Here is a 13071-nt window from a genome sequence, read left to right as displayed (position 1 = left end):
AGGAATGTCTCTTTGAGGGGGTGATGTTTTTTTTTTTCATTTTTTTTTTTTTTAAGATTTAATTCTTTTTAATTAATTAATTATTTATTTATTTATGGCTGTGTTGGGTCTTCGTTTCTGTGCGAGGGCTTTCTCTAGTTGTGGCAAGCGGGGGCCACTCTTCATCGCGGTGCACGGGCCTCTCACTATCGCGGCCTCTCTTGCTGTGGAGCACAGCCTCCAGACGCGCAGGCTCAGCAATTGTGGCTCACGGGCCCAGCTGCTCCGCAGCATGTGGGATCTTCCCAGACCAGGGCTCGAACCCGTGCGCCCTGCCCTGGCACGCAGATTCCCAACCACTGCGCCACCAGGGAAGCTCTGAGGGGGTGATGTTTGAGCAGAGATCTAGATGTAGTGAGGGAATGAGCCATACAAAGGTCTGGAAGAAGATCATTCCTGGTGGAGGGAACAGCAAATGCAAAGGCCCTGTGGCATGAATGTGCTTGGCATATCTGAGGAACCTGGGAGAAGCTGGTGTGACTGAAGCAGAGTGAGCATGGGGGAGGTGATAGATGAGGTCAGATCATGCCAGGACCACATTGAGTATGGCCTCGGAAACCAGAGAAAGGAAGTTGGATTTTATGTTTAGTGCAGTGGGAATTTTAGTGCAGAGTTTTAAGCAGGAGATTTGTCTAACATAATGATTAAGAGCTGGACTACCTGCCTTCAAGTCCTGGCTCCCTAATTTACCAGCTGTGTAATCTCAGGCCAATTATTTAAACTTTCTGTGCCTCAGTTTCCTCATATACAAAGTGAGGCTAATAATAATATACCTGCCTCAAGGTTGTTACAAATTTTTGTTGTAAGTTCTTAGAACAGTGTTTTATGCAAAGTAAGCTCTACATAAATGTTACCTATTATTGATATCTTTAAAAAAATCACTTCTCTGAACCTGTTTCTTTACCTGTAAAATTAAAATAAAAATATCTGCTTCACAGACTGCTTATAAGAACTAAATGTATTTACATATGTAGAGCACCTTTCTTTCAGTAACTATCATATAGTAGGTACTCCATAAATTATGGTTAGAAAAAAAAAGTCAATTGTTAATATTGTCCTTGTTCACAAATGAAGAAATTGAGTCTCAGAGGAGTTAAGTGATTGACACAAGGCCACGCAACCAGAAATGATCACGGTAGGACTCAACCCAAACTCATGACTCTGAATCCAGTGCTCTTCCCCACAGCAAGGAAGGATTGATCTCTCCTGGCATCACCTTATATGAAAGGGATTGCCTGGGAGGAGGGCCTGCAGCCCCCGGACCTCCATCTGTGCTTTTTATAATCTGTGGGGCATGGGCCATCCCCATCCAGGGAGCCCAGAGAGCCCCAGCAGGAGCAGAGCTGCCTAATCCTCCCCCCGACCCCCATCATCATTCTGGTTTGTGTTGTTTTTTGTTTTTTGTTTTTTTTTAATTTTTTTAAAAATTTATTTATTTATTTATTTATTTTTGGCTGTGTTGGGTCTTCGTTTCTGTGCAAGGGCTTTCTCTAGTTGCGGCAAGCGGGGGCCACTCTTCATCGCGATGCACGGGCCTCTCACCATCGCGGCCTCTCGTTGCGGAGCACAGGCTCCAGACGCGGGCCTCTCACCATTGCGGCCTCTCGTTGCGGAGCACAGGCTCCAGACGCGCAGGCTCAGCAGTTGTAGCTCGCGGGCCCAGTTGCTCCGCGGCACGTGGGATCCTCCCAGACCAGGGCTCGAACCCGTGTTCCCTGAATTGGCAGGCAGATTCTCAACCACTGCGCCACCAGGGAAGCCCCTTAGTGTTTTTTATTGTCTGCACCTACTGCACAGTTCCCAGATTTTGCGTTGTTTTAAACTTCCCAGGAACTGCCACTCCTCCGGGATCTTCTCCACCAAGCTCTCAATGGTTCCCCCAGCTGAGCTCCTCGGGAACTGCACCTTGTCAGAGCACATGGGCGCTCCAGTGAGGTCGGTCCATCCCACTCCCTGCAGATACTATAATCTGGAAACTGCATGTGGGTGTATGTGTGTTTCTGCCTGTTGCAGGTGTGGTGCACAAACAAAGCAACCACACATTTTCACTTTTATTCTTAAAGTATTTTTATTTTAAAACTTCTTAATATTTAAAAAATGTTTTTAAAAAATTTAAAAAGTAATGCATATTAGAAAGAAAGGTAATACAAATTCATGATGAAAAAAGTTCAGACAGTACAAGAGAATACACAGGAAGTCCCCCTCCCACCCCAGACCCCCAGTTTTCCAGACCTTCTCAGAAACAACCACTTCTATCAGTCTCCTGGATGACTTTCTATGCAATATAAGCTTTGAAAAAAAACCTTTTTATTGAAGTATGATTTCTATACTGAATACATTTAAATTACAAACTTAAATAATTTTCATTGTAAAAAAAAAATAAAATTGAAACAATACCAAAGGGTGTTAAATTAAAGAAGCCGCTCCCCAATCTCTCCGCCTAGAGGTAACCACTGTTAATAGTTAGGGACCTGGAAACCTTATTGTCATTCTTGAGCTCAGAAACCTCGGATTCTTGCTGGACTCCTTCCACTCTTCCCTCCATTCATCTACTTTATCTCCCACTTTGCACGTAAAAACTCTAATAGGTAAGTATTATTATCCCCATTTGCAGCGGAGGAATTTGAGGCTCAGAGAGGGGAGGCGGGTTGCTCAAAACACAAGGCAGAGCCAGGAGTTCAAACTCAGGTGAGTGTGTCTGCCTCCAAGCCTGACGTTCTTCCTGCCATGTCCCTCCACCTGGTTCCTGTCCAGAATCTTAGAGTTTAGTTTCTGTGTCACCTGAGGCAGCAGATAGAGTCTCAGGTTAGAATATAATTAAGGGCTCTTTTTTTTTTTAACTTTTTTTTTTTTTGGCCACACCGCATGGCATGCAGGATCTCAGTTCCCCCACCAAGGATCGAACCTGTGCCCCCTGTAGTGGAAGCCCGGAGTCTTAACCACTGGACTGCCAGGGAAGTCTAAGGGCTCATTTTTTTGAGGAAAGAGAGGACCCAGTCCTATGGGAGCTGTCCCTATACATCTTTTTACTGCCCAAGCCCTGAACGGTGGTGAGCAAATGGCACCCACTTCAAAGAAATGTCAAGCTTGGGTGAGTGGGCATTTAGAGCTTGACTTGGTCAGTGGGAAGGGGCAAGGACTGGAAAGAGACCTGCCCACTGAGACAGGGTCAGCGCCAGGGGGGGAATACCCAGCTGATGGAGGGGATTGTATTATTACCTAATTATAAATCCAAGGAGACGCATACGATACAACCAAGTGGCAGTATCAGCCAGAGGAGTGCCCAGAGGAAATCCCCGGCATTCCCCAAACATCCATGCTTTTGCACACCACTGTTCCATGAATACTGCTTGGAATGCCCTTCCTGCCTTTGTCTGCTCAGCAGATTAATCCTTCATAATTAGGTTATATTGTCACCACCTCTATGAAGCCAGCCACTCCCTCTTTATAGAATTTATCACCCTGTAAGTGTGTGAAATATACATTACCCACCTGCCTCTACTTGAGTCTGTGGACTAAGGCTCTAGGCAGGGTCCATGTGTTATTGTTCTTTGGGTCTCTCCCAGTGTCTAGCACAGGATTTGACACATAGTAGGTTCTTAATCAATATTTGTTTAATGATAAATAAATGGACTCTGATGGAAAGCAGCCAGTGGTTCACAATCTATTACAAGATGCTATATTCTTTTGAAGTGCCTCGAGCTCTGCTTCTGGCAGTTAGCTTGCAGTGAGAAAGAGGGGAATGACTGAGGGTTTTTTTTTTCCTCAATTTTTCCCCTGTCATCCTCAGCTCACCTTAGTCACTCAGAGTGTTGACATGGAGAGGAAGATGGAGAAAGGGGTGGGAAAAGTCTTCTTTGAATTCGTGTCGTAGCTGGCTTTGTGCTTTCTGGGTTTGGCAGATGTTTATAGCTGTTCCTGTCCATCAACAAAGCATCATGGAGGGCTTTTATGGGCTTTTCAGGGGTTCCCTGCTGGAGCCCTCTCCTGCACTCCTCTTAGCAAAGGCGTCTCTATTGCCAATGGTCATTTGTCTTCTCACTTCTGGAGTCCCTTTACCCCTCTAGGAGGCCCTACCGAACAGGACCCAGGAGAGGCCTATGCAGCTCTCCTTCTTTTACTTAGTCCCCATCCAGCCTACAGAAAACATTCCCTGACAAATTCTGGGAGAGCAGGACAACCCCAACACAGCAGCACTCTCCTGGGTCTGCCACCAAAGCAGTTAGCAGGCTTGTCTCTTGTTGATAGATTTCCTGAGCAGGAGGTAGATCTGGTCATTATGCTCCCCAACTGCAATGGGGTTGGATGTGGTACCTCAAACCCTCCTGGAACTCCCCTCTTCCGATCACTTGGCTGAAGCAGTTACATCTTCCCCAAGAAGGGTGGGGACTCACAGCCAGAAATATCTCCACACAAATTTTCTATCCTCCATTCTCTTGACACCATAGGTAAAGGATTTAAGAATGTTAAAACAGATTTTAGGCTATTAGAAAAAAATATCTATATCTATATATATATATTGATATATATGGGTTTTTAGCCCATCACTTTGAAATTTCACATATGTAAGTTTAAAAAGAAAGAAAGTCAGTCAGTCCAGGCAGCCTCTTGGTATGGGGCAGGGGGAATATCTATAAATAATGAGCAAGCCTGGGGTGCGGGATCCACTTTACAGTCCTGGAAAAGGGTTGGGATAAAAAGCATGTTCCCAGAGATGGAATTTAGGGCTAAAGAAAGAGCTCCAGTTCACTTGGAGGGGACCAGGGTTGGTTTTCTTTCAAATGATTCGTTGTCTCTCCCTCCAATCCAGCCTCCTTTGAGGCCTTCTCCCCACTCTAGTTCATCAGACAGGTTTGAACATGGCCAGACTCTAACTGTGGCTGGATTAAGTCTTTCCCTACAGGGCTCTTGGGTCCCAAGCAATTCAAGTGTTGTATATGAACACCTTTTTTTTTTGTCCCGAACATTCCTGGCGCTTCATAGGATGTTTGAAGGCTGATGTACTCTCAAAGCCTACAGAATCTCTAGGGGGGATGCTACCCACTCTCACACATCAGCCAACTCCACTTTCTCCTCTGGCCCAGACAAAATACCCAGTTGTACTACTTTATTATGTTTTAATACAATTTCCAACTTGCTGTTAATACATTGTATTATTATCCAATACTAGCACATAACAAATATTCCATAAACGTTTGTTGGATGAATGAGTAAATGAATAAGGGAATAAATTAACGAATTCCCTTTTACAAAAATCAAAGATTACTGTTTGTTTTAATCCTCTTTGTTTATTCTTCATGGTCTTAAACTGTATTATGTAGTTTGTTGATGGATTTTATGTCATTAACCTTTGTAACACTGAGGCTGACTTCATTCATTCATTTCATGGATGCTTATTTAGCACCTACCCTGTGTCAGGCTCTGTGTTTAATGCTAAGAATAAGTCAGACATAGCCTCCTATTCTCATGAAGGTTAAATTTTCAAGGGGGAGAAAGATAATAGGTAAACCAAAATAAGTAAGTAAAAAGTACTATGAAAAGAGTACTGCAATAGAAAATGATAGGGTATTACTTTACATAGCATGACCAGGGAAGACCTAGCTGAGGAAGTACCATTTAAGTTGAGACCTGAAGAAAGGGAAGTTGTCAGCTAATCCAAGAGCTTGGGGTAAACTGGTTTAGGAGATGGCAAAGTATGCCATCTCCCTGAGGTTGCAAATGCCCTGAGGTTGGTGTAACATTCCAAATACTGTAGTGAACATTCTTGCACACAACCTGTTGGGAGAATATTTCCCTGGGGTGGACTCCCACACAACTGAGTCTTTGCATCCTTTTGTCTGTCCAATGTCTGGGATGTTTCTTCTTCCCTCTCAGCATAGTTTGCCTTTAAGAATCACTGTCCTCCCCCCCCCCCCAACCCCTCACTTACTTTCTCTTTTTCTCAAGGTAACTATTAATAACTTGTTTTGTTCTTATAGGAGAAAAATACAAAGATACTCTTATCAAAGTGTTCTTTTCTCAGGTTCCCTTTGGCTGTGAATTGCCTGTTTCACTCCTGCTATCCATTCATCCATCCATCTATTCACTCAGCACTTACTTAGCTCCTATTTTGTACTAAGCCTTGTGCTGGGTGCTAGAGATACACAATCTTATACAGTGTTTCTCAAAATATGTTCCCAACGCATCGGGAATCACCCAAGGTATTTGCTTGAATGCAGATTTCCGGGCTCCACGCCTGGTTTACTGACTCTCTAGTGGGGGAATCCGAGAGACTGCATTTTAAGAAGTTCCCCAGTTTTGTTTTTTTTTTAATCCCAACTAAAACTTTAGAACCACTGAGTGGAGAAGAGAGGCAGGTGAATGAAAGTGCATTGATAATTTATGCACAAAACACTATGGAAAAAACGCCTCTAGAGTCCTCTAGAGAAAATCAGGTTTACGCATAAAATTGGACAAACTGCAGTTCTCCGGACGGATGCAGGACATTCAGGCAAAGAAAACACCCTGTTCAAAGCCATGTGTGTTCAAATGACACTGAGTAACTATTCTGTGAGTGGTGTGTTGCCTGAAGCTGTCTGGGGCTTCGGGGTCTGAAGATGATTGTATCCCGACGAAGCGCCCTTGTTAATTGTACTCGGGTTTGTGGGCGGAACAGCGCGCAGGCGCACCTAGAACCAGGTGACCATACACATGCGCAATGTGTAATCCCGAAGCCAAAAGGGGTATGATTGAGGGCAAGTTTTTTTCTGTTACTAAAACTTCCCTTGCTCGAATCCAGCAAGCCTGGCTGTCCCCATTTCTGGTGAGGGAATCTTAATATCTCTTAATATTATCCCCTTTTTCCTTCTGGGCCACACTTTTAAGTCGGCTGCCAGTACTCAACATGGCGGAGGCCCCTAGGTGGCGCAGTCCGTCCTTAGGCGTGCTGCACGGAGGGGCGGGGCCCTCCGAAAGGGCGGGAGTTTGAGGGGCGGGGCCTGCGCCCCAGCCCCTTGGTGGGCCCGCGACCCCGGCCGGGCCTTAGCTGCTGCTTCAGCCGGTGCGGCGCTGAGGAGCACCCGAGGAATCTGCGGGAGCCGAGCGTGGTGAGGTGGAGCCTCAAGGGCAGGCGGGTGGTGCCCGGGTTAACGGTCTGAGGCCCAGAGGCCGGCCCTCTTAGAGCGCCTTAGGGAATTCCGTTCGGGCAGCGGCCTCCAGTTCCCCGCGAGGAACCCGAGACCCAGAGAGGGGCTGGGACCTGTCCTAGGCGGGTGCGTCCGCGTGCTGCTGCCGCCAACACTCTGCGCTCCAGTCCGCGTAAAAAGGGATCTTCCCGAGCGCGGGGTTGTCCGATAAGGCGCTGCGCTCTCCTAAGCGTCCCGCTCCTGGCTCCCAGAATTTTGCGGCTCCCTCTGCCCTTGGGGCTTTGCATGTGATCTGTCCGAAAGTCCAGTCCTACTCGCCACCCTACTCTGGAACGCTCATTCTTCGGGACCCCCCTTAAATAGCACTTCCTCGGAAACCTTTTCCAACCGCTTTCTGAAGGCGCAGTTAGCTCGCTGCTGGGTTTTTGCACTCATTGCACCGAGTTACCTTTCCTGCTTCTCTTTTACAGCCGTGCACTTGTTGGGGCGTTATGCCTTGCCTTTTTCATCTGTATCCCAGGGTCTAGCACGTGATGATCATAATAATAGCTAATATTTATTGAATAGTCACAAAGGTGCTACGAAATGCATTACCCGTAAAGGCCCATTTAATCCTCAGAGCAATTCCATAAGGTGGGTTCTATATCTTCACATTTTGTGCGTGAAGAAGCTAAGGCACTCTTAGATCAATTTGCCTAGAGTCCCACAACTAATAAGTGAGTGGAGCTGGGATACGATTCTAGGCTGTCCGTCCCCAGAGCATGTAATAATTCCTAGATTGCCTTTGGGTTTGGTAAATGTCTGTTGAATTGGTGTTTACATTAGGTCCATGAGTTATGGAGGCCAAGATTATGATGCACATGAGAAAGCTTAGAAAGGAGAATTGATGTTCCCAAATGTACAGAGTGAGTTCATGAGGAGCTAGAACCTGATGCTAGCCCTCTGTTCCTTCAGTCACACTCTACCTTTCTTTGGTCCTTTTCCATCAGAGAGCCGAAGACCTAGACCTCATCATTTCACACCCTTTAGAAAGTGTTCCTCCCAGAGCTGTGATTTCATATTTCATGATTTAGGGGGCAGCATTTTGTAATGGAAGGGCATAGAGTTTGGAAGCAGATTGGGGTTCAGTATTTGCTCTGCCGCTGACCAGTTACACCCCTTCCGTGTTTTGAGCCTTAGTTTTCTTGTCCATAAAATGAAGGCAATAATTTCTTCTCAAAGTGTTTTTTATGAAGATTGCAAATAATTGTGGGAGAGTAAAGTGCTGTACAAACTACATGATCTGTTTCTTTTGGGGTTTTTTGTTTGTTTTTACCTTTTAGAAGGTTATAGAACTGTCAGCATTTTGCAAGACCTTTGATATGGATCATGTTGCCTAATGTTCTTATATCCATTCATTTAGTCAAATATCTAATGAGTACCTGCTATATACCAGGCACTGTTTTAGGAGCTGAGAATACAGCAGTCAACAAAACAATATTCTTGCACTTGGGAAATTTACATTGGGTTAGATATAGTACACATAATACTCAGATAGGGACAGATGAAGCATGGTAAGGTAAGTAGAAAAATACCAGGGACTTCTCTGGCAGCCCTGTAGTTAAGACTCCCCGCTTCCACTGCAGGGGGCACGGGTTCAATGCCTGGTTGGGGAACTAAGAGATCCTGCGTGCCGTGTGGTGCGGCCAAAAAAAAAAGAAAGAAAAGAAAAATACCAGTTTGTGTGGAGGGATGGTGGTATTTTATATTGGGTGGTTAGGGAACAACTTACTGAGAAGGGGACATTTGAACAGAGAAGGTGGCAAGGGAGCCAATCATGAGGATAACTGGAAGAAGAGGCCCTGGATGAGTGTGTGGCTTGGTGTGTTCCAAGCGTGTACAGCAAGGAGGGCTGTGTGGCTGGAGGGATGTGAGCAAAGGGGAGAGGAGTAAGAAATGGAATTAAAACAATTGGAGGCTGGGATCAAATAATTAGGACCAGGTAAGCCAATACAGTGGTTGTGGTTTTTACTCTTGATTAACCACTGGAAGGCTCTGAGTGGCCGAATCTGTCACTGTTTTAATATTTATTTATTTATTTATTGCTTTATTTATTTATTTATGCCACACCATGTGGGATGTGGGATCTTAGTTCCCCAACCAGGGATCGAACCCATGCCCCCTACAGTGGAAGCTCGGCGTCTTAACCACTGGACGACCCAGGAATTCCCTGTCACTGTTTTAAAAGGATCACTCTGACTATTCTGCTGAGAAAAAGCAAATTTTGAAAGCAAGGGTAGAAGCATTGCTACCACCTAGGAAGCTCTTGCGGTTATCCAGGTGTATTAGTTATCTATTGCTATGCAAGAAATTACCCCAAAATTTAGCAGCTTGAAACAACAGTCATCTATTATCTCATATAGTTGTGGGTCTGAAATCTGGGAGCAGCTCAGCTGGCTGTTTCTGGCTTAGGCTCTCTCAGGAGATTGCAGTCAAACTGATGGCTGGTCTGCTCCCAAGATGTGGTTCCTTACCACTGGGCCTCTTCACAGGGCTGCCTGGGTGTCCTCAGGACACAGCAGAGAGAGTGGGGAGAGAGCAAGAGCTAGAGAGAGGGGAGGCCTTTTATGACCTTGTCTTGGAAGTCATTTCTACTTTATTCAGCTTCATTAACTTTATTCCAGATCATGCTCAAGGGGAGAGAGTTTAGGCTCCACCTCTTGAAGGGAGGAGTATCAAAGAATTTGTGGGCATACCTTAAAGCCACCACATCAGGCAAGAGTGGCTTGGCTCAGGATGATGGTGGGGGTGGGTCAGAAGCGATAGCAACTGGTAGAGCCAACAGGATTTGCTGATGGATTGGTTATAGGCTGTGGGAGAATGGAGTCAGTATAACTGTAAGGCTGTTGGGCTTGAGCAACCAGAAGGATGGAATTAGCACGTACTGAAATGGGGAAGGTTGGAGGAACAGGAGTTCACTTTTGGATGAGTTAACTTTGAGATGCCTGTTAGACATCTATATGGAGAAGTTAAATAAATGTTTGCATTTAGTATAGGAGTGTGATGTGCCAGATGGGCTGGAGACGTAACACTGGGAGTTGTGGGTGTATAGGTACAGTTTTAAGCCATGAAACTGGATGAGATTATCTAGAAAATGAATGTAGGTGGAGAAGAGGTCTGAAGCCTGAGCCCTGGGGCCTCCAACCTTGAGATGGTGGGGAGGTGAGGAGGAGCCAGCAGAGGAGACTAAAGGGAGAGAGGCCTTAGAGGTAGGAGGAGGATGGAGAGAGAGACCCCACATATGAGATTTATATAAGGAGCTGTGTGCTAATTTCTTTTTTTCTGGAATAAGAAACAAATTGTCTCTGCAGACAAATGTATATATATATATATAGTTTCTTTGCTCTGGAAATAAAATGTCTGTGCCCTCAAGTGTTTTTCCTTTTTTGCTTTAAGTGACAAATTCTGTTTAATAATACCAGTTCTCCTCTTAGTCCTTGTAACATTTACACCTCTACTTCAAGTTTAGGTGGTGTTGCTGCTATTTTAAATTTATTTAAATACTCGTTTTGGAAGAATTTGGATGAGAGGAGACAAAATATATAATTTATGTCACTCTTCTGTCACTCTTCACCCTAGGTTCAGAGGTCACTGCCCTTCCCAGTCTGGTTCCTAGCAAAAGTAGGAAGTCAGTCTTATTCATTTCTGTATCACTGTGGCCAGTTACCTGATGCTAAGCTGGAATTCATGAGTGTTTACAGGATAAATTAACGTATAAAAGAAGTGAATCTTTTTCCTTTTCCTGTGGGAATGATAACATCTATTCAGTGGTTTACAGTTTACAAAGCACACTGACAGCCATTATTCTCATTGAATGCAATTCAGTCTGTTACCATTTGCCAGCTACTGACCTTTTCCTTTCCTGAGGGGCATTGAAACCTACCTTTCTTTTGGAGCTATGCTAGTTTATTTATTCTCTGGCTGATCCCACAGTGTGTTAATGAAAGGTGCTGAACTGTGTCTTGAGGAAGCTCAGAACTGAATCTCAATTTCAGAAAAATTCCTGATGTAATTTTTCTCTGTTCCGTCCATCTTTTTATTCCTGTTTTTTTTGGGGGGGTGGCATTAATCATAAAACAATTCAAATCATTTTTAAAATAAACTTTATTTTTTAGAACAATTTTAGATTTACAGAACTTGCATAGTACAGCAAGTTCCTATATACCCTGCACCCAGTTTCCCCTGTTAGTAACATCTTACATTAGTATGGTACATTTGCTACAATTTCACATCATTTTTGAAGTAAATGGGGCACACCAATAAAATATGAACAAAATGAAGTTACTTCATCTCTGTAAGCCTCAGTTTCCTTATCTGTAAAATGAGAGGGTTGGACTAAATTTTTAAATAGCTCTAAAATTTTTAAATTATCTGCTAAAGTAAAATAATCATATAGTTCTAATATAATTCCATTTCTTTACTGAAGTGTTACTATCATTTTCTAAAATAATGTCTACACATTAACAACAGTCTTATTCTAAAAGAGGATTTAGAGAATTCCTTGCGGGTCTAGTGGTTAGGACTCTTGAGCTTCCACTGCAGGGGGCGCGGAACAAACTAAGATGTTGCAAGCCGCGAGGCGTGGCCAAAGCTAAATAAATAAGAAGAATAAAAGAGGATTTAATAGGAGAATTCCAGGAACTATGGGAGGGCTGCTTATATATTAGGTTTGTATAATATATATAAATATATGATTATAAATATATATAATATTATTATATTAGGTTGAATTACATGAAATTATCATTTTATTAGGTTAAAAAAAGGGCAAACATTGGCAATTTCATGGGGTTTAACCGAATGCTTTGGGGGGTAGGGATTCAAAGGAGGGTTAGGGAGCCTGGCCCATCCCTCACAGTGTTCAGAGAGAAAAGGCTCTTCAAGTCCCTTGAAGCATCTCAGAGCTACTCTTGTTGTTAGTCGTGTTGGCAGTAAGAGCTATTTCCCAGCAGGTTTGTGCCTCCAACCAGAAGAGAGAGATTGAGCCAGCATTTCACAGCTGTGGTGGAAAGGAAGGGCAGAAAGGGAGGACACTGGAAGTACTAACCCAGTTGGTCAGCTAGGAAGAGGCAGCCTGGGGTGTTGGTGCCACTATGCCTTTACTGGTGCCACTCTACTCTTCCTACTTTATGCCCTTTCCTTACTGTCTAGTGCAAGCTCAGCAAACCCGGGTATCTGCAGTTGCCCAGGAGGTGATTAGTAAGCTGAGTTTTCCTCTGTAACTCTGTTATAAGAAAAACAATAGCACAAGTGCAATGACATGACAACTAAAATCTGCTATCAGTGTGAGGGAGAGGCTAGGCCAGGGCGGGGGCCTGAGACTGAGGTGAACTGGAGAGCATATGCCTTATCTAAAGGGGGCAGACACTGTTTCACTGCAGCCTGTTGTCACCTTGTGGGAATGTGGGTCAAGGGTCACTAGATATGCTGATTATCCAAAGGAGCCAGAAATATGAATTTTTATATGTATTTTGCCAATGGTAAATGTTGGCACCTAACTTAAGTTCTTAAAAACCATTGTATAGGCCACACAGTGATTGAAAAGAACCCGCAGGCTACATTTCTAACCTCTGGCCAAGGGTTTAGATCTGCCAGGAGTGAGGCCATATGCATTTCTTCATTATGCGTTGTTGGCAAGCTACTAATGACCAAAATGAATTAGCTCCTGCCTTTGAGGAACTCACAGATTAGTGGAGAAGATAGACAAATAGTAATGATAAAATGTAACATAGACATTCTCTCTATACATTAAATATAAATTTATATATATTGTATATATGGCTATAAAACTGATAAATTATTCCTGGATACATCTGGGAGGACCTGATAGGAAGTGGCATTTGAGCCAGGATGTAGAAGATCAACAGTT

At 44.1% G+C, this 13071-nt stretch overlaps 1 protein-coding gene across 4 annotated transcripts in view; it reads left to right on the top strand.

Annotated features, from left to right (window-relative positions):
• Positions 1–7014: 7014 nt before the first annotated feature.
• Positions 7015–13071, top strand: part of CEP250 (centrosomal protein 250) — a 50409-nt gene continuing 44352 nt past the window's right edge. For 3 of the 4 annotated variants that reach the window (XR_009703154.1, XM_061208176.1, XM_061208173.1), the window contains exon 1: positions 7015–7124. The gene's annotated coding sequence lies outside the window, so the exon portion shown is untranslated. Of the gene's footprint in view, positions 7130–13071 lie in introns of all 4 variants that reach the window. The other variant, XM_061208174.1, reaches the window with a different exon arrangement.

Source organism: Eubalaena glacialis, chromosome 13 (assembly GCF_028564815.1).
Source record: "Eubalaena glacialis isolate mEubGla1 chromosome 13, mEubGla1.1.hap2.+ XY, whole genome shotgun sequence".
NCBI lineage: Eukaryota > Metazoa > Chordata > Mammalia > Artiodactyla > Balaenidae > Eubalaena > Eubalaena glacialis.
Note: the sequence above shows the minus strand (reverse complement) of the source record. Positions and strands in the feature narration are given on the sequence as shown.